Raw genomic sequence first — 24,656 nt, forward strand, 5'->3', positions numbered from 1 at the left:
GCCTGAAAGTGTGTGTTAAGTAGATGTCAGTGCTCTGGAAAACATACAGCCTGATTCTTCAGTTTCTTGCATCAGTTCTTACAGGTACAACTGAGTACAAATCAGGGTCTGATTTCTCTTCTGTATTTCTAACAGCAAAAAGGCCCTGCTGCTTTCATTCCCACATCCAAAAAATCAATCAAAATTTGCAGTAGGTAGAAATCTGACCTCTAGATTTGAAGCAAAGATTTAAAACGGGGTATTTTCAAAACCAAATCAAAATCTTATGTATGTCAAACCGAAAACCAAAACCCAGTTTTCTGACAATGACCATTTCCACAATGGGCTTTTCCAGAATTCAAAGTCATAATGTCATGAATAGATTCAAGCTTGAGTCCAGTTTTGGATCCAGAGTTCTGAATGAGGCCAAACATACTCGAAATTTAAGGATTCCCTCCATGCTGTCCCATAGCTGATGAGATGTGGGAGCTCAGGTCTACTCTAAGTCACTGAGTTAGCCCAAAACAGCTGCCTCATTCTGGAGAATTAACGCTAGAAATATTTGCTAGAGTAATTCTGTTCAAGCTGTGTATTTTCTCAGTTCTCACTGGGTTTTGCTACCACAGCAGTTTTTCTTTGAAATGTTCTGTTTAATTTTAGATGAGTCAATGAACCAGTAAAACTCCATTCCACAAAAGCTTGTTTAAAAGTCTCAGGTCTCAAATCCCTAAAATACTACTGTAAAGCTTTACGATTTATTCCCAGGGCCCAGGCTTAGGCCTTTGATGGGGAAAACTTTTGTCCAACTCTGTCACCTTAAATATGAAATTCTGCTTGTGCAATCACAGCATCCTCCGTAACAACAGGGAAGGAAGTGAAAGTGCTTCAAACAAACAAGCAAACAAACGAAGAGTAAGAGAGATTATGAGGAAAGAAGAGCTCTGAATGTGTCATTTCTGCATCCAAATCACAGTCTGAAAAACACGCTTAAGTTAAAAGCAACTTCTGCATAATTCTCACTTACATCCAAATTGGCACCCGCAATTTATGATGAGGGTTACATCCATTTTCTGTTGCATCAATATTTCCTGAGACCCTGAAAGTCAGAATACAAGTCTGCATGTTACACTTACACGCACACACACACACTCACAAACTGTAATAAACATTGTCAGAGCTCTTTGGATTGCTCACTTCCTTTATTAACCTTTCCGTCAGCAGGAGCCCTGGCCAGATTTCAGTGAAGGAAAAGATTCAGAATTTCTCATGGGAAGAATGTTGGCTTCTCTGACAATATTAAGAAAGAATATTAATATAATAATAATTCAAATGTGCAGATGAGGGCCAAGATCTTTTGTAGCTCTGCAGTAATCTCTGAACAACTCAGCCCCCTCGTTGTCAGTTGCACGAAGCAAACACCTGTGGGGTTCTGGCACTCTGCCCTGCTGAAGTGTGGAAAGTTGGAAGACTTCTAGCATGTGAAGCCGTGGCCTCATCCTTTCCTTATCACATGCCTCCTTCACCCACAATGCTGTTCCAGTCCTCCTAATGTCACTGCGACTTGCTTGGTCATCTACGACCTTTTGAGTCTCCTGGCCAAGGGTGAGTGACAGCAGTGTCAGTCTTCAAGTGTCTATCAGGCTGTAAAAGCGAAGTATCCGGAGCAACTAGTGCATGGATTTGTTCTAAATAACGTTGTCAACACTTCTAGGATTCCCTACCCCTGGAATCCTTCTGTACTATGGTGATTTACCTGAAAGTAGTCTCCTGTCTAATAGTATTAAAGAACAAGTATAACTATTACATGTTCATTAGAACTGGTGTGCCTGTAGCTGTGATATATGCTTATGTTAAAGGTAATACTGGAGAAGAATTCAGAGACCAAGCTCAGGCTCCATGGTTGACTAATGGTTTATATGAGTAAGGCCACTGATTAGCCAAAGTTCAGTTCCTATTGTTAAAACTTATGGACCTGCAAATGACTCTCTGTGTAGTACTCCATAGAAAAACAGGAGCAACAGGATTAGTGTCAAAACTAAGACTTCCCAGATTCTTGACAAAATTCAAACAACATTCAAAACGCCCACAGTGTTCCTAAGTAAACTGCCAGCCTTCACAATCAGGAGCCACTGGGAAGAATCAAAGCCAGCCTTTCAAATCCATTTTGGTATCTGGAGATGCCGGAGTATCTAGCAGGATTTACCAATGTGTCAATCACTAATTCTGAGAGCAATTTAGGATTAACAGCACCCATCTGCTAGGGTGCTTTTAAAATTCAGTGAAGGTGCTTTCTGCATTTTAAAACAAGGCTAATATGAAAACCTGGACCTTTCACTCTGGTGAGATGCTCAGTGCATAGCCCGTGGCTAACACCCACGTATTTCTAGAGATCTGAGGTTGCAGACCCAGGCTCTGACTGCATAAAATACTGAGGAAGCCTCCAAGATCACCTAAAATTACCTTTGTTACTGGTTCCAGCCAGTATTCTTTTCTTCTTGTTAATGAGTCTTATCAATGAGTGCTGACTCTGTGCATGTAAAACAAATGAGCATCCTATTTGTTCTGCTCTATCTACAGCTAGAGCCTGATTTGATAATTACATCTTTACTGCACTGGGAAACCACGTCATTATTTTCACATAAATCCAGCAGTATAAAACAAAAAAATATATTTCTATGACAAGTCATTTTAGAAATACTGAAAACCAAAAAACCTGTGGAAAATCTGTCTAAATGAATTGGCCTGTGATTTTTCTATGAATTCTCTCTCACTGGATTTTCCGAAGGTCTCTGTAAAGAAACCAACTGTCCAAAAAAACTGTCCAAAAATTTTGATATTGCCATCAAGCTGGTTCTGCTTTGGGATAGCTGAGAAGGCTTCTGAACATCACTTAGTGATCATCAGAGAGACCTGGGTTACTCTACAGTGCTGTTGAAGTTGAGTGTGTTCCTTTATGTTGATATTGACCCTAGGCCAATTTTGAGAACCCTTCAAGTCCTTCAAGACACTCATGCCTCTCTGGAAAACTTTTTGCAAAGCCCAAAGGAGTCTCCAAAGTGTAGTCAGTTGGTGTTATTTATCCAGAACACTGTATGCAACCACACTGTTCATTCATCCCTTAAGCCACAAAACCTTGTTTTCTGCATGGTGCTAAAGGAGAAGGATGTTTCTTACTCATTTGCTACAGCTTAGATTGCAGAAGCACCTTGCAGCAACGCCATTACATACATATCACTATTGAAGATACATGCCAAAAGTGATAACCACTTAATCAATGTTAAAAAAAGAAAAAAGAAAAAAAAAGAAAATTGAAAAAAAAAGAAAAATGAAAAAAAAAAAAGAAAAAAAAAAAGGAAGCCTTCCATATTTATCTTTTCACAAATTGACCCATTTATAGTCATTCTAACAACACTTTTAAAATTATCTTCAGTGGTGGGGGAGTTATCACATTAGAAGCTGTAAATTAGCAACCATCCTCTTTGCAAATTTTTGTATCTCTAGTACCTCTACCCACCATTGTTTCATTAATCAGTTAGGGCAAGTTACACACGTATCTTATCCTTCCCTTTGCATCCACCCCTTTGGAGAGGAACAACCATCTAGAAGAGAAAGTCTTCTAGGCAGTAAGTGTCAACAGCTCTGAGGACCACTGGCTGATCACAACAGCCTGGTTTCTATCCCATCCCCAGCAGATAAAATCACACTACAGAATAGCTACAGTGAAAAAGTTTTTATTTTTTTTTCTCAATCTTATTTTGTTATTTAAACCACCAACAGCAGAAGAATATAGCTGAGAACGGAAGAATATAAAACAGTTTTTCAAAGCCAAGCAGAAAGCTGTCTTGACCCTCTGTGGAGCCCTGGTTCTAATGAAGACAGTTTGAAGATTTCAGTTTAGGAGATCACCGGTTTCTTTTCTCAGCTTTTTTTTTTGATTTCAAGATACTTAGCATTGGTCTAGTACATGTTAACCACTGTACAGTCATGCTTATTATACTTTCATGTTGATCAACCCGCCTCCAGCGTTGAACTGTCTCTGTACCCCTTTGAGATGGAGGCACCTCAGAAGGGAGCCCAAAATACCTGCCCCTGCTAAACAGACAAACGCCTTATTCCTTACAGCTGCCCAAAGCTGACCAACAGGCCTAATCTCACCGTGCACTGCTGTCTCATGTCTAGAAGCAAGGTACCTACACCTGTGGTTCAGGAGCATTTTTCTTTCAAAATGGTGGTGGCCTCAGGTTAGACAACATAAAAGGGAAGACACAGCACCAGTTCCTACCTTTGCCTGAGGAGTAATAATGCAGACCTTCCACCTACTTCAGTCAGCAAGTCACAGGCCTTTCATCTCTTCATACTGAAACTGTCACACCATCTGTAGTATGGCGCAATACTGTCAGCCCAGAAAGAAACCAGGCTAGGCAACTCTACTCTGTGACCATGTAGTCAGAGTAGCTCACCTGTGAGGCTGATGACCTATCACTGATCACTACTTCATCCAGTAATTCAATGTGAAATGTATAAACAGTTCTAGGAGCAGAGACAAGAGCCCCATTGTCTTTCCTCCTCCCCTTGCACACCTCCTTCCATCACTCTCCTATTGTTTCCTTGAATGAACTAGTTGCTGTAACTCTTTTTTCTTATGAGAACGTTAATCCTTTTGATGCAAGTTAGGTGTGCCCTGTGAACACCTTCTGCACTGAGCTCTCCTGTTTGCAAAGACACCTAGCTCCTTGTTCCAGTAGGCCTGGATATCAGTCAGTTTTAAATTTCTCTGCTCTGCCAGTGTTGGGGCACATTGGGAATGAAAAGAAGTGAAACATGAGGCATCTAGGAAACCCTCTATTATAAAATGATATGGCAAGGGAGTTTAGATGAGTGGAGCATTTCAAAATGTTTTGGGATTATGTATTTAACGTAATTAAAGTACCTAAGTCTGTATGTGGATGTACTTGTTAGGACCTTGGGAAAATTTATGGGCGTCAGCTTTGATGCATATGGATACTGGGAACCTCTGGGATTAGACAGCAACCTGACAGGCTTAGAGAATACTTTAAGAAGACATTTCAGTGCCCACTGTGACATGAGTCACAGATAGGAGCTGACAACTGAGGCTTTTTGTAGATCTAAACATTTCCTTGTCTGCAGTTCAAAAGTCTTACTGTTTATCTGTTACAACCCAGATTAAAAAAATCCCACAGCGACCATTCAGCATGCTTCATTTTACAAGACAGTTACTGCTATCACAATTGAAGCTGGTTGATTGCTTCAAAGTAATAGTAGTATACATTTGCTTACACAGAAAAATATATAAATATATACAGAAACATACATACATACAAACACATATACATGAGCAGTGCAGTGTCAGATTAAAAGAGTTAAAAACAAGATCAGGTAATATTTTTTCAGCCTGCCTCTCACTAATAACTTGGAGGGGGGGAGGGGGGAGGGGGGCTGGATTAAAAGACCATAAGCAGTACCTCATTTCCTTCCTGGAGTACTGTGTCCAGTTCTGGGCTCCCCAGTACAAAAAAGACAGGGATCTCCTGGAAAGAGTCCAGTGGAGGGCCACAAAGATGATACAGGGCCTGAAGCATCCTGCCTATGAAGAAAGGCCAAGAGACCCGGGCCTGTTCAGTCTGGAGAAAAGAAGACTGAGGGGGGATCTCATCAATGTGTATAAATACCTGAGGTGTGGGAGACAGAGGGATTTGGCCAACCTTTTTTCAGTGGTTTGTGGGGACAGGACAAGGGGCAACGGCCACAAGCTAGAGCACAAGAAGTTCCGCACCAACACATGAAAGAACTTCTTCACGGTGAGGGTGACGGAGCACTGGAACAGGCTGCCCAGGGAGGTTGTGGGGTCTCCTTCTCTGGAGATATTCAAGGCCCATCTGGATGCCTACCTGGGCAGCCTGCTCTAAGGAATCTGCTTTGACAGTGGGGTTGGACCCGATGATCTTTCGAGGTCCCTTCCAACCCCTTCAATTCTGTGATTCTGTGATTCTGTGATTTTACTCTTCTGATCTTGCATTAACTATTAATTATGATGTATTTGTATTATCTCTGCTCCTCCACCACTCCACCTGGCAGTCTTGATCTACTGATAATTCCTGTATTGGCTATCTGTATTTACAATTGGATAGGAGTTAACATTTCAAAGGTAATCTCTACCTGCTTCAGAATTCTCTTCATCATGTTAGTATGTACTTTGGCTATGGCTACACCAGCAACACAGCCTGCCCTCAGATTCCCAAAAGCGTGTCAAATTGCCTTGTGTCCTCACACAAAACTTGCCAGTTCCCTGAAACCTTGAGTCAAACTCTCCTGCTCTATGCAGATAAAATGCTCAAGACCAGTGTCCTGGTGTTCATATACTAGTCCTTTCCTGTCTTTCCATGCTACAGTGAGAAAAGGGCACAGTTATCTTCCTGCTCTGTTGTGCTGCCAGAGATCTGACTGTTGCCCCTGTCCACCTATAATGTTGTGTTGCAAGCTCAAAAGCAGTTCAGAAAGCACCTGCATCCACTTCACTATTTATCAAATTGTGTACCTGTACTGTTGAAATGTTTGAGATGTTATGGACCTCCATGTGCACTGCTATGAGTAACATTGCTGCAATGTAATGATTACATCATCAAAGACTAAAAGTATTTTGCATGACCCCTATTTTACTTGGGCCATGAATAAAGTCTTACACAAGTTATTATCACTGTAAAATAGAAAAAAACTAAACATTAGAACAAGTCACAAAGCACACTGTGTTCCAAAGAAGAAGCCAAAGTCCCAATTACAACCTGAAAGGAACAGATAATTTGCACATACAGAAAGGAACCCTTGTCTTCCAAGTTTGTGTTGCACCATAAATACATGAAGCATCATATGAACTAGGTATAAAGTACGTACTTCAGGCAACCAGAGAAAAACCAAGATGAGAAAAAATCAAGTACAGTTGATGGCCACAGGAATTGTAGATTTTTGTAACTCCTTCTTTTACCTTTTCGGAAAAGTCCTGGTTCCACATACAGGTTATATTGACCTTTCTCTCTGCATTTTACACCAGCTACACTGCCATGAGATCTACTGCAAAGCAACTACAAATAGCTTCTTTGATGCTAGATTATTCTAAAGACTTTATTGGATCAGAGAGTTTAGAAAAGGAGAAGTATTGTTTCATCCTTGGCCAGTCAGGTATTATAGTCTCTGTTCAAAATGACATTTCTGAACTAGGACATTTTAATTATGAGATCACACAAAAAATAAAAGTAGTTGTGATAGTAGTAGAAGAAGAGAAAAAACTACTTGTTGTTGAAAGAGCTGTCTGATGAATTACTAAAGAGCCTTTTCAGCCTGGGCTTTAATTGTAATGGGTGTAAATTTTATTTTCAGCCTGTACGGATTAACTTGAAGTTCAGAATCGTTTGTGACTTTATGATATGAGAGAACTGGGGTTGTTTAGTCTGGAGAAGAGGAGGCTCAGGGGAGACCTTATTGCTCTCTACAGCTACCTGAAAGGAAGGCGTGGGGAGCTGGGGGTCGGCCTCTTCTCGCAGATAACTAGTGATAGGACTAGAGGGAATGGCCTCAAGTTGTGCCAGGGGATGTTCAGGTTGGGAATTAGGAGACATTTCTTCTCAGAAAGTGAAGTCAGACATTGGAAAGGGTTGCCCAGGGAGGTGGTGCAGTCACCGTCCCTGGGGGTGTTCAAGGAAAGGTTGGAGGTAGTGCTTAGGGACATGGTTTAGTGGGTGACAGTGGTGGTAGGGTGATGGTTGGACCAGATGATCTTGGAGGTCTTTTCCAACCTTAACGATTCTGTGATTCTACAGTTCTTTACAACTGAGAGCAGGAATAATTTGCAAGGCCATACAGCTGGTATGGGATGAATCCCACTAAAAAAAAACTGATGAGAATAAACTTTATAAATCAGTACAAAAACTGTTCCAGGTAAACATATAATAATCATATCTCAAGTTTCTTTTTACTCTAATTCAGAAAGAAATTCCTTAGTGTGCAACTGTCCTGGTTTATCGACATCTGAAAAATAGGTTATCAGAGATCCACCCCCTGCTTTGAGAAACAGAATATAGACATCTCCATAGGCACTTGAGAAAAAGGCACTTGAAAGAAAGTGTGAACAACAGTGAGAGAAGTCACAGCTGTAATAAGAATTCTTCCTTTTTAGTGTTGTGATACATGATAGCCTGGTCAGATAAGAGCCTTGACCTTTCTTTCTCCCCCTCTTTGTCTTTCCAGCCATTCAGCCTCCACTACCCATTCTCCATTTCGGCTATGTATTGTCAGGAGGATTTCCTGTTTACTTAAGATACAGTGGAAATAACAAAGAACAGCACATGTGCTTTGGCCTGCCAACAGACCCAGTTGGGAGACTGCCTTTCAGCACCTCATTCCTCATGTCCAGTGGGGTCTGATTTTCCCCTGCAGACATCAGAGCATATCAGAGCATCATCTGATTGAATGTCTCCCCATGATACTGTCCCAAAGCTCTGTTGTCCCCCCTTCTCTGCACACATCTTTTTTTTTTTCCTTTTTTTTCCTTTTTTTTTCTTTTTTTTTGTTCATAATAATGCCCAGTTTGCTGATCCTGCTCTTCTCTCCCTGCTTCTTCCCCCATACAGTCTTGCTCCTTTGTCTCCTTTTTCCTTAGGCATTTGCTCTGACATTACCAGGCAGATAGGGAGAGCTGAAGACAATAACTTGCAGTCATAACTGATCTAGCTGATCTTTTTCTTGTGTTGCGGCAGATTGTAATGAATGTATAAAGAAAATTTCCAGATGCTCTCCCCAGACAAGAAATAGCATGGAAAAAAAGGAGCCAGAGACATGTCCTGCCAGCTCACTGCAGACCACAAGTAAATGCTTTAGGAACCTGAGTGGAACCAGGAGCCACAGCCCAAGCCTGAGCAGGACTGCATAACTTCTAATTACATACTGTTTTTTCTCCATGGATGCTTCACTTTCCTTCAGAGGGGAGAGGATGCCTAGAAGATAATCCTCATCACACCTCTTCAATCACACCTAGCCAAATACATTCCTGGAAAATTTCCCCATAAGCCCGTTCCTCCTGCGCTCAAGTATTTTTGTGGTACTTTCAATAGTACAACAGGAAGAACAACAAAAGTAGATGGAGTAAAGTTGATCTGACTTCAAGAAATCCAGATGTTTGGGAGGTATCCAAATGTCTAGATCAAAATCACTTTTTGGTCTAGAAGTTCATCTGGAATATCATGGCAAGAATATTAATCAAGCTAATTTTGGTAGTTTTTCTGATTTTATCTCTCTTGGAAACACTAGAAAACCAGCATTTGACATTTCCATGTGGAGTTTCACATAAATCAAGGAAGTGGAAAGGCAGAGGAAACAATAAAAGTCAGCGGTTGGTTTGTTTGAGGCTTGGGAAGAGACTAATGGCAGTTTATATCTCCATCCACTTGCTCATCCCTGATTTAGGACTCCTGTCAAGCTGAAGTCTCTGTTCAAGTACAACTCTTAGTTGGCCCCTCTAATTCCTCCCACGATAAGCAGTGGTCAGCTGAGGCTTTATTTGTCACTGGAGCTCTCATTTACCCCCTCAAGCCCTTTTTCTCCCAGGTGTATCTGCGGTCACCATGAAGGCTACACGCCCGACACTTCACACAGCCAGGGGCTCCACCTTCAACCCAGAGGCTTCGTTCAGCCCACAGCCCCACATAATACCTCAACATCTTCCAGCTGGCTGCACCCCACCTAAGACACTGCCCATGTCATCCAGGCACCTGTGAGATGACAGGTATCCCATCTGCCAGCTCAACAGCAATAGCTTTTCCTCCAGCACTGCCAAATGAAGCCACATCCCACTTTCAGCATTCAAAGCAATGCTGCAAAGACTGTTCCCCAGCTGCTTATCTATTTTATGCCAGCTCCATGGACTAGTCCATGCCTATCAAATCCAGGGTAAGTGCCTCAGCTTTAGAGTCACTTGTGCCCTACTCCAAGTCTCACTCACCTTTTGCTTGCTGACTCCTACCTTCAGAAGGATATGTTCAAACCAAAACCCTTGCTCTTTCTTCCATATTCTCCTTTCTTCCAGACAAATTCTGTAAGTAAATAACCATGGCATTAATTCTTTGAATCCTTCCTTAATGCTTGACTTTGCACTGACACCCACAAAAACCTTTGCACTGGCCAGACTGCCAGTTTTGCAGCCTCCCAGAGCACAGCAGAGGGTGGAAGGAAACAAACCCTGCTTCTGCGGGAGGCAGGGCTGGAGGGTGAGGTCTTGTCACTGGCAAAATTCAGGTTCCCTCTCTCCCCTTTCTGTCTTTTGCAGAGCCTGCAGGGCACAGGGAAGGAGAAGGTGGGAACAGGGCAGCCTCCAAAGCCAGGACATGCCTTGCAGCACAGAACTGCAGCTTAGGGCTTCACACTGCAGTCAGAGCTCAGTGGTCACCCCAGTCCCTTTGACAAAAACATTTTCCACAGTCTCCTTCTTTGTCCTCATCTGATTTTTCTACCCAGCTCTTCCTTCAGCACAGAGGGAGGTCAAAAATACATTTCGGGGAGGATGTTTATAACCTGATTTGAAGGCCACTGAAATTTTTCTACTGAGTCAGGTAGGATTTTTGCTGGGGACCACGAATAGTGTGTTACCTCTTGAGACCTCATAAGAAGTTTTGCTCAGAGACTGAACATAAATCAGCCATGAGTATGGCTTCCACTGAGCTAGGCCACATCTCATTTCTAGTGAGCACTGCCTGTGTCATCTGTCCGTTAAAAACTCTGTAGCCTAATCAAACGTATATGCCAGGTGCAAAGCAGTAACATTTAGTATAAATGTAGAGTATGGACTTGGTTTTTATATAGTTACAGTCATGTAAAAAGCAATGTAAATATATATGTAAGTATAAATTCAGAAAATAAACATTTAAAAGTTTACTTATTCTGAGCATGTACACACAAAACCAAGTTCATAGTCTTTTAGGCAATTCTGGCCACAAGATGTATGCCTTTTTTTTTTTTTTTAATGAATGCTCTGTGTTTAAAAGACATGCAATTTCTTTAACCTGACTTGGTGACTCTGCGTTAGCAGACGTGGGGCAACTCAAGCAAGATCTGTAGGCTTTTTGGTAATACTTTATGAGCTGCTGGTGACAGGACAGTTTGGTGGCAGTTTGCGATGCTGTTTGCACTCCTTAGAATCACATTTCTGGTATGAACACGCATAACTGTGCAGTAAGAATATCTTGTTTCTCTTCCATCATAGCCTGTGCTTCACAAATGCCAGGATTTCACCCTCATCTCCCTTTCCATGGATCTATTTTCTTTAGTCTGGAGGCATGTGTTTGCTCTTAGACCCCTGCTGCCCTTATGCAAGAACCCTGCTGATTTCCACAGGGGGGCTGCCCAGGAAGAGCACATGGGCTTAGGTCTGATGTGAGCAGTGGGAAAGGTCAGAGTCAATTACAGCTTGTTCCCCTCTGCTTTACTAACCTCTAAACCATAGGGTTGGATGTGAGTGGGCCAGGAGACCCTCAGCCATCTGCAGCAGCTAACATTGTTCTCTCTGAAGCAAGGCAGCTAGGCAGGGTGCCCCTGTCCTGGATGGCTACTTTGCAACAGTGGTGTTGGTGGTGCTGGGCATGTCCCAGCCATGCAGGGCACCCTGTCACCTGTACAAACTGCACCCTGAAAGTTTCACAAAAGTCAGAACTACAGCTACAAACCAGGTGAAGAACCAGCATGAATACAGAAGAAGGAGAGAAGAAAGGACTTGGGACTACTCCCCTATCCACCTTGCTTTTTCATCTGTAAAATGAGGACCATAACATTTCCATTTTCTTCACATTAAGCCAAAGAAGAGAAGGAGGGACTTCTGATAGGAGGGTATAAATATGTATTCATATTCTGCAAAATGTTCAGAAACATATAGATTGAATTCATTTAATTGTTTTGGCTCAGATAATTAATTCTTGAATGGTGAATGTTTAATTTCAACATCTTCCAAATGAGCTTGTTTGGTTTCACAGAAGTGCTTTGTTTAGGGGTTTATCAAAGCTTTATGCTCTTAAATGGATAAAGGAAAATAAATATTTCCTGCTGAGGCAAAGGAAAATGTTTGTTTCACCTGACATGAATTTACTGTCAGCTTTTGATTTATATTCATAGGCAACAAACATCTGCAGACCAGCTCCAAGTGAATTTTCCCCCTTCCCTCTCCCCTCATTTTGCAGCTAGACCAACAAGAAGCAGCAGCAGCACGGCACTTCAGGAGCCCTCTCCTCAGCTAGGTGTGCACAGTCCATGCACAGCAGGACCATGATCAAAGCACAGCTCTCTCCAGGCCAGTCTGGAAAACTTCAAAAAATACAAATAAAATCCATAACAGCAGAAACGTGTGCTTCACAGGAGCAGTGTGAATGTGAGGGGCACAGAAAGGGCTTTGCAAGTGACAGCACCATAAGGGAATGGGTCTTTCAGATTAATATTTGACACTGGGGACTAAGAGAGATTCACAGTTTTATCAAGCTAGCAATAAATGGAGTAAACTTCAAAACAAGATCATACAATAGCTGTCCCTAGGTCAGGTATACAAAGTAAAGTCATAAGATAAGGTATAGACAGACAATGTTTCTCATTTCTGCATTTTTTCCTCTAAATTTAAAGTGCCAGATGTTCATACAAATGATCTTTTACCTGATTATTTATTTGTTTATTTTATTTCTTATTTCTTACTCAGCCCTGGGCTGACCCAGCTTAGCTGCAAGAAAAGGGACGGAGAATCAGAGTTTGAGAGCTGAGGAGGGGACAAAACAAGAGGAAGGGGGAGGGCACCAGAGGATAAAGGGAAACACATGAGTTATCTCCATACTGCTTTTCCCACCTGTGTTTTAAACAGCTTAAAAACTTTTCCACAGATATTAAGGAAATTATAGTCTCTAACCATTTATCTAGAAATTTTAAATAATGTGGTAACATTTTAAGGTGAAATACATTTGATAATTTTACATTTGTAACAGACATGTTTAATTCTAAACTCTACTTTTAAAAGAAAGGGAAAGATATGAAAACTAATAAACACAGATATTGGAATTTGCAGTGTTCTACGCTCCTGGGATTTTTCTCTTTTTTTTTTATTTTGTTGCAGGGCTATGCCTCTTCTTTGAAACCTCCAGGCTGTTCCTACCTGTCTATAAGGATAGAAGGTATGTGTGTGTGTGTGTTTATTTTGGCCTGTAGGTATGTAGAAAGGAAATTAAAAGTTTTAGTGAAAAATTTCTTTCATAATGAAGCCACTTAGGGGGATCTATGTTCCCCTTTCAGAGAATAAACAGATCTATTTGATGGCAAAGACCCTCTGCTGGAAATGCCTGAAAAAGTGCATGTGACGGCAGCAGTATTGATTACCTAAAGGTAATGAAAAACACCAAATTTCCCTGAAAGCATTTAGGTACCCAAGCTATGAAGAGGGCACCTGTTGCAAGAACACCTGCACAGAAATGTGATGAACCAGGCTGCCCGGGGCATTTCAGGGTTAGTTTCACATTTTTTTAAATGAGAAGCATTATCTGAAAGGGTTTAAGTAGCATTCCGGCTGTGAAATCAGTATGTTCCCAGAAGTTTAAGTAATGTAAACCTGTGACATTACCTTCAGAGTGACACTAAATAAATTTCAGTCCATAGCAATTAATTCACAGGTGTCGGGTATTTCCCAATATAGATGGTTTTCGGTTTTTGGGTATTTAAAGACCACAGTTCAGTACTTCAGCTCAGTAGAGCAATTACAGTCACAGTTGCATGTGCAAAACCCTGACTGATGAGGAAAAGTTTTTTCATTGCCTTATCCCACTTAAGGCAAACCCAGACCTGCAGCATGCACTGGCCAAAGATTAGCAGAGAAAACTCAGGAGATACTATGACCTGCCAGCCAGTAGACCTCAGTTCTGCGCAGCTGCAAGCTTCCCAACATAGATCAATGTTTGGTAGGGACCAAGTGGTCTGTCACATCAACCAGCTGTACATGCCAGCCACCTCCTGTGCACGTGTTTGTGGTACAAACACAGTGCAAAGAAAAGAGACAATGATAACTAGGGTAAGAAAGGACCATCTCTTGAAACAGCAGCACCATAACGTCACCATAAGGTGAATTAATGCAAATAAATGCCCCACTCTGCAATCTACAGATGGGACATGTACTGCCAAGAAAGAGGCTTTTCCAACCAGCCATGGTTTGTGTTAGCCAGCAGCAGCAGGGGAGACTTGGAGCTCCCTCTCTGACTAAGCTGACACCAGGCTCACGCCAAAGGGATACCTCCTCACCCAGCAAGGAAAGCCACAGGGTCTGCCTTTCTTTTTTAAAGAAGTTTATCCAAGTCAAAGGTTCATTTAGAGTGCGATTCAAAATGGACACCAAGCTGCTGGGCTGGTCATGGTCGTGATTGAAGGAGAAGCTGGAAAAGATCTCAGAAAACACATAGAAAGGAATTGAGAATTAAGAAACCAGAGTAAATACCAATGTGTGCAGGCTTGTTTCCATCTAAATCAACAGGGACTCTGCCATTAGCTTCAGTGAAACCAGACTTTCACCCAAACACTGGTGGTGCCAGGGGAAGGGATAGCAGAAAGATTTCATTATCCAAATAAACAGGGTGACCCAGTTCCTTCAACTGACTTCAAACTGCAGGCTAATGTTCAAATAATTACAAGTCTGTTCTGCATTGGTCATCATGATCTGTGACTCATTATTTTCACAGTTCAATCAAGTGATTTTAAATCTGTCAACATACTTCTCCCTGATTACTGAAGCGTGTCAGGGCTTTCTACCTGCTTCAGGAGGACATTATACAAGAATGCCCTGATCTTCTCCTCAAGGTCTCTTAATAATAGCTTTCTCTGCAAACTTAGCCCAACTGTGCTGGGCTCGTAAGTCTTCAGAAAAGAAATCAACACTTACGGTAACAATGAGATATTAAAAGAGGAATCGACAACAACGAAATCACTGCCTATGTAATTCCTGACGTCCTTTGGTTGCAGTGGCGGGCAGTGGCCATGCTTAGTCTTCTGAAGGGTCCCTTTCAAACTGAGCAATAGCTGTCTTTGAGAGGCTGCACACAGCAACTGAAAGGAAAACAGTTTTCCTTTTGTTAACAGAAGAGATTTCGTAACCATTGTTTCTGCATGTAACAGTCCTCTGACCTTCAAAAAAAGTTCACCTAAAATTGCCACAGATCCTTTTCTCAGGTACACAGCTCTTCGGGCAGATTTACAGGGCAGGAAGTGCTGGTGTTGACTTTTACAGAGTGCAATGAGAACTGCTGCACATTTTCAACCATGATGCATTTAGCACCATACATACACAACTGGATTCTGAGAAAAATGTTTGCTGTTAAATGTAATTAATATCTACCCAATCATTAATACATAATGACTCTCATTATATGCCAGAAATCTTAGATTTCCCAGCATTAATTAACCTACACAAGGCATGAGCAGAAGATATCACTGGTGTCAACAATTTAATATGATTCAAATATACATGAATAAGGGGAATGTTGTATAATAAGCTATTTCATATAAATTAGGGAAAATAAAAAAAAGACTTTTCTTGTAACATCAGCCATGTGTTTGGTAACAGGGGTTAATCAGAATCTTCCCAGGTGGCTGGCTGTTTCCTAACTGCCCTTTATGGATTTATTTCTCTCTCTTCCTTCCAAGGGTGAAGTGCTGGCCTCTCTGCTCCGGACTGCTGTGCTGGACAGACCAGTTAAGTTATTTGGCAATTTCCAAGTGCATATTGAGTTACCCATGCATATTTTTGACCTAGTTATAAAATACAACCACTGTGCAATATCCAAGAAAATGCAGAAGACTGATAATAAATTGCAGATCCTGTGTCACTAGTTCAAAAATCCCACCCCGGCAGTGAACAAGGCTGACTGACAGTTGTTTTCACAGCCTTCCTAAACTAAAGGAGAAGGGAGTGGCTGAGCACTGGAGCTGGGCAAGCAGGTTGCCCCATCGACACAGAGACTGCCTGCTTGGCAGCACTGTTGAGAGAAATGGAAAATTCTTCTTTGAAGAAAAACTCGTGAAGAAATGTGATAATTCAGCATCATCTGGGAGTTCAGGTTAAAAAGAAAAAAAAAAAAAAGATTGCCTTTTTTCACTGTTACTTTAGCAAACTTTATTACTGTATTTGGCATTGCCCAAATCCCGACAGTTTTCCACAAGATTTGGCTTTTTTTTTTTTTTTCATACTTCTTACAACCATTGGATTACCCATGAAGAAGAAAACAAGAATTTATTGCTGTACCAGAAACAGTAGAGAGCTGCAAAGTCTCCCAACAAATTAACTGCACTGCCCTCTGATGAGACTTCATCAGATGTTAAAAGAACTAAAATTCTCAGTGCACATAGATTCCTCTGAATTTTTAGACCCCAATCACTTTAATTCTGCTACAGTCTTGGGACAGCAGAAAGGAGACAGACACAGGAGCAGGGATAGGTTCAGTAAAAAGGAGAAGGGGTGGTGAAGGTGAACACCAATGAAGATTTCTACACACAGAAATTGCACCCTTTCTGGCTAATTTATGTGATACTGTGTATGAACACTCTCACTCCAGTTTAAGGGTGGCTTTGTCCACTTGAACTTAAACCTGTTCCCAATCAGCTAATGCAAAACTGAGATAAACCTGGATTAAATCAAGATTGGAATGTACAGAGAAGGATTACTTGGAAATCACATCCCAAGGCACAAGCTTAGTTCAGCTGGCTGACGCACTGATTTATATGATGGTGTTTCAGGATGGAAAGTACATATTAATAGAAAAAGCATATCGACATTTAATTGAATGTAAGGGTTATTTTGGAAGACCATTCTTCACTTTTTTTAATACAACATTTCACAAGACTGGAATCCTTGAGAACTACTAGAACCAAGAAAAACAGTGAATTGTAATGAAATGATGGCAATAGTTATTGTAATAGTAATAGATGAGAACAAAAAGCTGCACGCAATGTGAGTGGCAGAGGATCAGAAAAGGATCTCAGTTTTTATTTTCACTCACATGCACACGCACATAAAGAAAACACCTATTTTTCCCCATAAAAACAAACAACAACAACAACAACAAACCACAGCATTTCTAATACAACAGAACACACCAGGGAAAGTGCACAGCCTGGAGTGCTATGGGTGCTGTGAATTTACAAGTCCCAAATGCTCAGATCAGTAACTTACCCACAAAGCCCAGTGGCTGGGGAAATGAGGCAGACTCTCTGGACCCCATCACAGACCCCTGACCACCCACGCCAATGCCCAGAGGGACAGGGTCAGTCTGGACCCCGGGTGTGCAGTACCAAGCTCTCCACCTGAGGTGGGCGACTTGCACTCAGCTCTGACTGGCAGTGGTCATGTGCTACATCCGATGACTTTAATGGCCTGACCTCACTTGTGAATGGAGTTGTGCTGTCTGAGTGGCAAAACATGCTTCCATTTTTGTTGGAAGGTATACCAGAGAGATTAGCTGAATCGTTGAAGATTGGCTTATCATCATTTTCACAAAGAGTACCCTTCCCTGCTGGGATCACAGTGACAAGAAAACAGAAGGAAGTTTGCACTTTTTCTTCTAATATTGTCAAAGTACCTCCAGGGGAAGAACAGAAGCAACAAATCCTCCTTGGTCTGCTTCAGATGAGGAGACAGAAAGGTCAATTGAGATTATATTGAGCTCCGTTTCAGGGCTGCAACACACACTGTTCTTATCATTAATCCTGCATCGTTGTTCCTGTGCCCCAGACCTGCTTGGTATGCATTCCACTTGCAAAGAATAACAATAATTTTAGTTATCTTAAGTCCAAGACATATACATATTGTAACTATTAGGTATTTCATGTCAAGTTAACATTGTCCCAGAGTTAATACCAAAACTAATCTTTTGTACAAATATTTATAAAATTGCTCATAACACTCTAGCAATAGATTTCAACTTCTTTACTTCCAGGGCTCATAGTAGCACTAAGAGATTTTCATGTGAGAAAATAACCCAAAATTAGGTTATTCTCTCAAACAAACAAACAAACAAACAAACAAAAAATGTGCAGAAATCCATAAAACATAAAAGCCTTATAGAGTTTGTTTTCAGAACCTCATGCCACCATGCTAGGGCTGTAGTGAGAAGATTTGAAGAATTTAGTCTGTTCCCATCTTGAAAAATGTTCTCCTCTATCTATACAACAAACTGCCAGCCGCTGAGTCCACTTAAACAATTTTACAATGAACAAATGTATGTGAGAGCAAAATTTGGCGGGGTAAATGTTCACAGAAAGCAATTATAAGGGACTTGCTGGCAAGTTTCCTTCCAACTCCCCATACGTACTTCTAGGAGAGGGTATGTAGTCATTCCTATTTCCAGCTCCTGCAGCTATGTCACAATTTGTGGTTTGCAAAATTAGAAATTAATGAAGTATGTTGGCACAGAAAGAGTCCTCGAGAGAAAAATCCAGCAATAAAATGCTGGTAATTGCTGCAGAACAAGGAACTGATGGAGAGCACACCACACTGGTTGCAGGTAGGTAGGCAAAGTGACTCATGAGGTAGGCTGTATAAAGGGATGAGTAATCAATGAAAACACAGTGAAAGAACAAATTGTCTCATGTGGAAAAGGCAGCTGCAGCTGGAGATCACCCCTCTACGACCAAAAAAAAAAGAAAAACTCGCTGGAGTAGAGTAAAGAAGGTTAATGGAAGAAAGCAGTAGGGCAGCGGATCCCAAAAGGCAACATTTCTCACAGCAGCAGCAGCAGTTCTGGGCCATGGGCAGAGAAGGAGGCATTCAGCTCCTCAGATGACATACTTCGATGAATCTTGCACATCCACAGCAGTGTGCAAGCAGAGGGGACAGAGGCAGACAGCCTACTGCAGATGGTAGCTGGAGGTGCATCTCTTGCAGGCCCAAGGATAATACCAATCAGACAGTGCAGATTTGGAAGTGAAAGGGAAGAGGCAGTATTTTAGGGCAGAATATTGTCATGGAGTTTGGGCTTTACATCACTCACACACATGTAGTTAGTTACCTGTTGCTGCAAAGGGCAGCAGAGCTCAGAGTCAGGAATGGGGCTTGTTCCCCGTCCCTGGTGAAGCAGGCATGTGCTGACCCCGTGGCGGGCTAGCACGTGCACGTGGATCCAGGAGTGCAGCACCGCTGCGCTCAGGTGTGAGATGAGATGTGCTGAGACTTCTCCCTTCTTTGGATGGGTACGGTCTATTAACACATTTAATGAAAGCCTCTCTGACTGTGAGAGCATTAAATGAATGCTCTCTCTGACTGTGGTTATCAAATCACAGTCGATAATGGAGACAGGGAATACCTGACACTCTTCAGCTCTCTGATAATGTTTACCTAAGTCTCTCAGGCTCTGCTGAAACTGAAGTTATTCCTCAGCAATTCTGTACAAGGTGTTGGAGTTAATCACCATGATAGTCACTGGGGCTGAACAGAAATAGCATGGATTTGTCTTTGTTCTTGGGCAGGACAAGCCTCATCATTAGGAGAAAATTTCCCGGTTCATGCTCTTGCATTTGTAAAATTAAACTCCATAGCTGCACTATCCTTGCTTAGACTCGCTTCTTATAAACACTCTCACTAAACATTTGCAAAGAAGAGGAAACACAGCCAAATCCTAACAATCCTATTGCAGGACATTTATGTTTTCTGCATGCTCCTCTGGGAAAGATGTCCCTTTAAAGCTTTCAATATGATTTAAGCACAAATGCTTTTTATATAGGTCAGGAAAGAGAAATGTAATTTCCCCTAGTTTTGTTTGGTCAAAGTTCTCTGTTCTCGCACTTAATTAATGACTCTGGTGAAATGTTTTGAAAGCAACAATGTTTCTAACCCCAAATGCATTGCCAAATTGAGTACTTCCTGCTTATTGTCTATTTTGGAGAGGAGGCTGAACTCATATCCATGCACTGCTAATAAAACCAAGGAAACTATTTTTATGGCTCTGGAAAAAAAAAAAGGTATTTCTTCCTCAGTACCCATCTCTGTCATTTATAGCTGCAGGAAGGAAAAAGGTGATATAAGAAATGTCAAAAGCAAGGGAGAGGAGGGGAGAGAAGTCACACAGGACAGTGCAATGCTACCCAGCTGGAAAAGTCAGCTTCACTGGTTGTCTTTGACACATGATTTCCTTTTTTATATAGTCACCCCAGAAATGTAAGCACACAGAGGAAAGTCCACATAAGGACCTAAGTACCCAGAGTGGAAATTAGGCAGAACTGAGTTCAGAACACAATTCTCAAATCTTTACCTAACTCAACGATTGCATTTTTTTTTTTTTTTACCTGTAATGTTCCCCTGGGTTTTAAGTTTTCACATGTCTTACAGCTCCATCATGTCCAGCAAAGGCAACCCAGCATCCGCCTCAGGTCTGAGACACTGATGCCCAGAGGCACCCACTCTGGTACCCATGCTCAGAGCCCCCCTAAGGTATGTCCCCAGGTGCCACAGCATTGCCAGCAAAACACCTGCCCAGAAGAGGAGGGACGCAATATCACTTCATCCCATCTGATGTCCACTTCTCCAGTGGTCTGAAGGGTTTGAGCTCACTGCGCTAGTAGCCGAAGTTCACTTCACTCATTGTTTGTTCCCTGCCCTGACCTCTACCCTTGACCCCCACCACCAAAATGAGATAGAAACAGGGATAAATAGGAACTTGCAGTAGTTACTGCAGCCCAGCTGAGCTGACCCCTTGTTCAGTTCAAGGAGGAGCCTGGGAAAACACCTCCATCCGCTGCACAGACAAAGATGTAGAAGGCTTCTGTTTGGCAATTGTATTTGCTTGTCATTTTAAATGGGGGAGAAGCTTTTGCAGAGGGAATGGCAGATGGTCAGACCCATCACATGAGCCTTATTCCCTCAGACAGCTGTAGAACCCTGAAGCATCTGCAGAGCCAAAGACAGTGATTTCCCTGTGGTAAGCTGTAAGCAGGGACATCCTCTCAGATGGCTGCCCTGCTTCTCCCAGGCTGCCTCCTGCTCAGGGAGAACTGTTGCACCAAGATGTTAAGGGGATTGGGCTCAAGAACAGACACGACTGTTTTGAGAGATTCAAGAAGAGGCAAAGTAAATGAATACAAATTGCAGTCCTCAGACAAAACCTCCCAATCTTGGAGACCTCTAATCCTTCCAGGCAAACTCATATCACTAGGTACCTATCAATAAGTCAAAACTGAATATCAGCTGTCATAAAACACTCTAAGTCTGCAACTTCTTGGAGACAGCTTAAAGAAGAATGCATGAAAATTTGAAGTGCCAAAAGCATCGTTCTTTCAGCAAGACTGCATCAGACATTTTCCACTTGCCTTAGCTCCTGATAGCTACGACCCCAAGTCTTTGTGTTGCTGGACAGACTGATGGGACTGCCCAGTGCCTAAGCAAGGCCAGACTTCACATCTATACTCTTCAGCTCTTCTGTTCCTAGAGCTACAGCTCATTGGCAGACAAAAGTTCACTGATAATATCCCTTCATTATCTGGAGGATGCTCCTTGTAAGCCCATGATATCACCCAAATGAACATGTACATTTCTGGAGGCCACCCTGGTGGAAAGCACTGCTCAGCTGCCATCAAGGTCAGATGACCCTAAGGAACACACAATGTTGTTAAAACATCTCCAGAACTACAGGCACATCTTCAGTAGGAAAAGAAACATAAAATCTTGTCAGCCTGCAACCACGAAAGACTGAATCTGCATGGCAGGGAAAATATGGAGTAACGTCTACCCTGAATATCTCTGTGTGACTGGAATAAGTCCCCATCCCAACACCTATCCTGATATAAGGAATGCTGATAAGGAGTGGGGACAACAATCTGGTGAAGCCATGGCAAGCGGAGCTGACATTTCACTGCTAAGTAACGATCATAATGGTTATGGTATTGATGCAACAAGGCTGCTCTCCATGAAGTAATAGATGGTGAAATAGTTGACCTGAGCACACAAGATAACTGTGTGGATATTGAAATCTCAGGCAAAAATAACAATATCACTTTAGCTAACAAGTAATGCATAAAGCTGCTATTGCAGTATCTGATGGGTGCATTGCCTGTCTTTAATGGCAGCCCAGTACAAACACTGTTCAGTTAATGTTGTTCCACAAACACACAGCAACTGACAAAATAAATAACCATCCAGGACTTCTCATTTGGCATTTCTTTTTTCTTCTGGAAAACAATGATATTGGCTAAACATGTGTCTTGTAAGCATTTGCCTGCAGTGTTCTTGCTTTGTATATTTACACAGTCCATGTAAATTTTGTAGTTTATTTTTTGACACAGAAAACCTGTAGTGACTTTTTATGTTTCATGCATTCATTCTGAAGTTATTGCTTTACCTCCTGCCAACATGATTTTTTTATTGCTATTTGCTAAAGAATATTAGAACATGTTAAGAAACCATAATTGTGCATGTAACCCTCACACTGCCATTACATGATCTACAAATTCAGTAGTGATACATTCCCAGGTTTTGGATCAATTAAGTTCCTCTGCATCATGACAGTGACCTGACATATCCAATACTAAGAACCCAAAAGGCAGGAGAGACAGCCATGTACGAGCCTGCCACCCTCAGAGCGAAGAAGTCCAGGCAATGCAGTCACAGATGTCGAATTTGCAAAGCTGGGAGGTGCTAGCAGGAGGTGCAAAACATGGATGAAGAGGAGAACAGCCTCTCCTAAGGCTTTCTCTTAAGAGCAACATGCAACAGCCCAGAACAAAAGTGACTGAACGCTCTTCCAGGTAATATCCTCATTTTAACAGGACTGATGGCATTATTGGAGAAAAAAGCAAGCGACAGAAGATAATAGAGAAACTGATGTAGCCTATTTTTCAGGGAATCACTGGGGAAGTAGAGCCACTACTAAGGTGGTTAAAACAGAGAAAAAGGCTTTAGTATGCAATCACTTATGCCTTTTTCAGGGAAAGTCTTTAGTAACTGAAACTGACCTTAAACCACTGGTTGCATTTTCCAAAAGGGACCTAACAAATACCTTCCTGCCCCACAGAACACCACAGGTCCTATCTGCAACTTCAAACAACCAATCTGCAAAGCAGATAGAATTTAAGGGAAGTTTAATTGCTTTGCTGGTCAGAACAGGCAGAGGAGCAATGTCCAGGAGTAGCATTTTGATTGGATTTAAAAAAAAAACCTGCATCATCCCAGGCAGACATAGACCAGGATTGCCAGAGCTCATGGAGGCCTCCCGCTAAAGAGAGCACAGAACTGCAGTTCTAGCAGCTTGTACTGGGAAGCTAAAAGGAGAGACAGGACTCTCAGTATTAGCTAGTAATTTTTTTCTAGGATAGTGATTTTTGAAGATATATGAGTCTGAACCTCTCCTCTACTCCCCAGTAGCTTTACCACTACTTAACTTTCTATCTGTAAGGCAGAGCTACATTTTGTTTCTTTCTTCAGTGTTCTGCAGAATAAATGAGGTCTTTTAAGGACTGGCAAATCTAAAAGCTGCAGCAACAAAACAGCAATCTAAAAAAAAGACCAAAAATACTTTAAGCTGCCTGCAAAGGAAAAGGAGTGTGTGGAAGCTGTTAAAAATTCTGTCAAACAGAGGTAAAGTCAAAGAGTCCCATCGGCAACGCAGGGAGAAGCCAACCTTGCAGTGCAGCAGGTGCGTAAGTCCATGTCCCAGACCAGCCTTCTTTCCTCTTGGAGATGGCCTCAGCAGGACTAGGTGGGCAATAAAAAGCTCACACCATCCATTTGCACTGGCCATAGGAACACAGGCACAGGAACACGACATCACTGAGCTACCCACCCAGTTTGCAGGCAGGAACTGGAGCAGTTAGCTGCAATAGTTAAATGTAGATACCTCATTAACAGCCATAATCCTCAGTCAGAGGGAGCGTGGAAAACAGAGTCAAGGCAGCAAAGCCTGCACATAGTGCCTGGGTTCAGGCACATCTGCTGGCTGTTGTAGAGAACAAAGATGAAAACCTTCGCTAACACAAAACCTCATGAGAACAAAGGAAGAGTGTGAAAAGGGAATATATAAAACATTTTCACAAGAAGTGACTAGTGCCAAATACTTTTTTTGTGCTTGAAGTGTCAGCTGGGTCTGACAGGTACCTGTGGAGAAACAGCAAGTCTGAACAATAACTAATGTCTCCCTAAATCCCTGCTGTCAGGCACTGGCAGGTTAGTCATTTCCACACTTCTCCTTTCTGACGGCTGAAGGAGAACCATGTCTTCCCAAGGCACCTAGCCTTGCTCATCTCCTAATAAACATTAGACTCCCCTGCTCTCAAGGGCTGACATTCTTGGATGAGGACAAGAGCACACAATAGCCCATCGGACACCCTGCTCCTCCTGCCTCCCACCATTACCTCGGGCCCTTCATCAACAAAACCATTTGGTTAAATGACACTTCTGCCTGCTCTTGCACTCCCTGCTGGGTGCAGAGAAGTCAGCCTGTCCCATAGCTCTGATGCTCAACTGGGTTTTCAAAGACTTAATTTCCTGGCCTGCCACATTCCCCAGATCCCCCACACATCACTTGCTCTCCACCCTCGGATTCTGGGACGGAGCAATGGCGCAGTTTTGGAGATGAGTGGCTGGGGGTGTGCCCTGGCTGCCAAAAGGGCAAACCTCATTTTGGGGT

General features: G+C 42.2%; 1 long non-coding RNA gene across 3 annotated transcripts in view; it reads right to left on the bottom strand.

Annotated features, from left to right (window-relative positions):
* LOC310892074 overlaps positions 1-23,797 on the bottom strand; it is a 46,319-nt gene extending 22,522 nt beyond the window's left edge. For 2 of the 3 annotated variants that reach the window (XR_014577859.1, XR_014577861.1), the window contains exons 1-3: positions 14,933-23,797; positions 9,989-10,079; positions 1,004-1,075 (exon numbers count right to left, since the gene is read on the bottom strand). This is a non-coding gene — a long non-coding RNA (uncharacterized lncRNA). The remainder of the gene's footprint in view (positions 1-1,003; positions 1,076-9,988; positions 10,080-14,932) is intronic. The other variant, XR_014577860.1, reaches the window with a different exon arrangement.
* Between the last annotated feature and the right edge of the window lie 859 nt (positions 23,798-24,656).

Source organism: Anser anser (assembly GCF_964211835.1).
Source record: "Anser anser genome assembly, contig: HAP1_SCAFFOLD_286, whole genome shotgun sequence".
NCBI lineage: Eukaryota > Metazoa > Chordata > Aves > Anseriformes > Anatidae > Anser > Anser anser.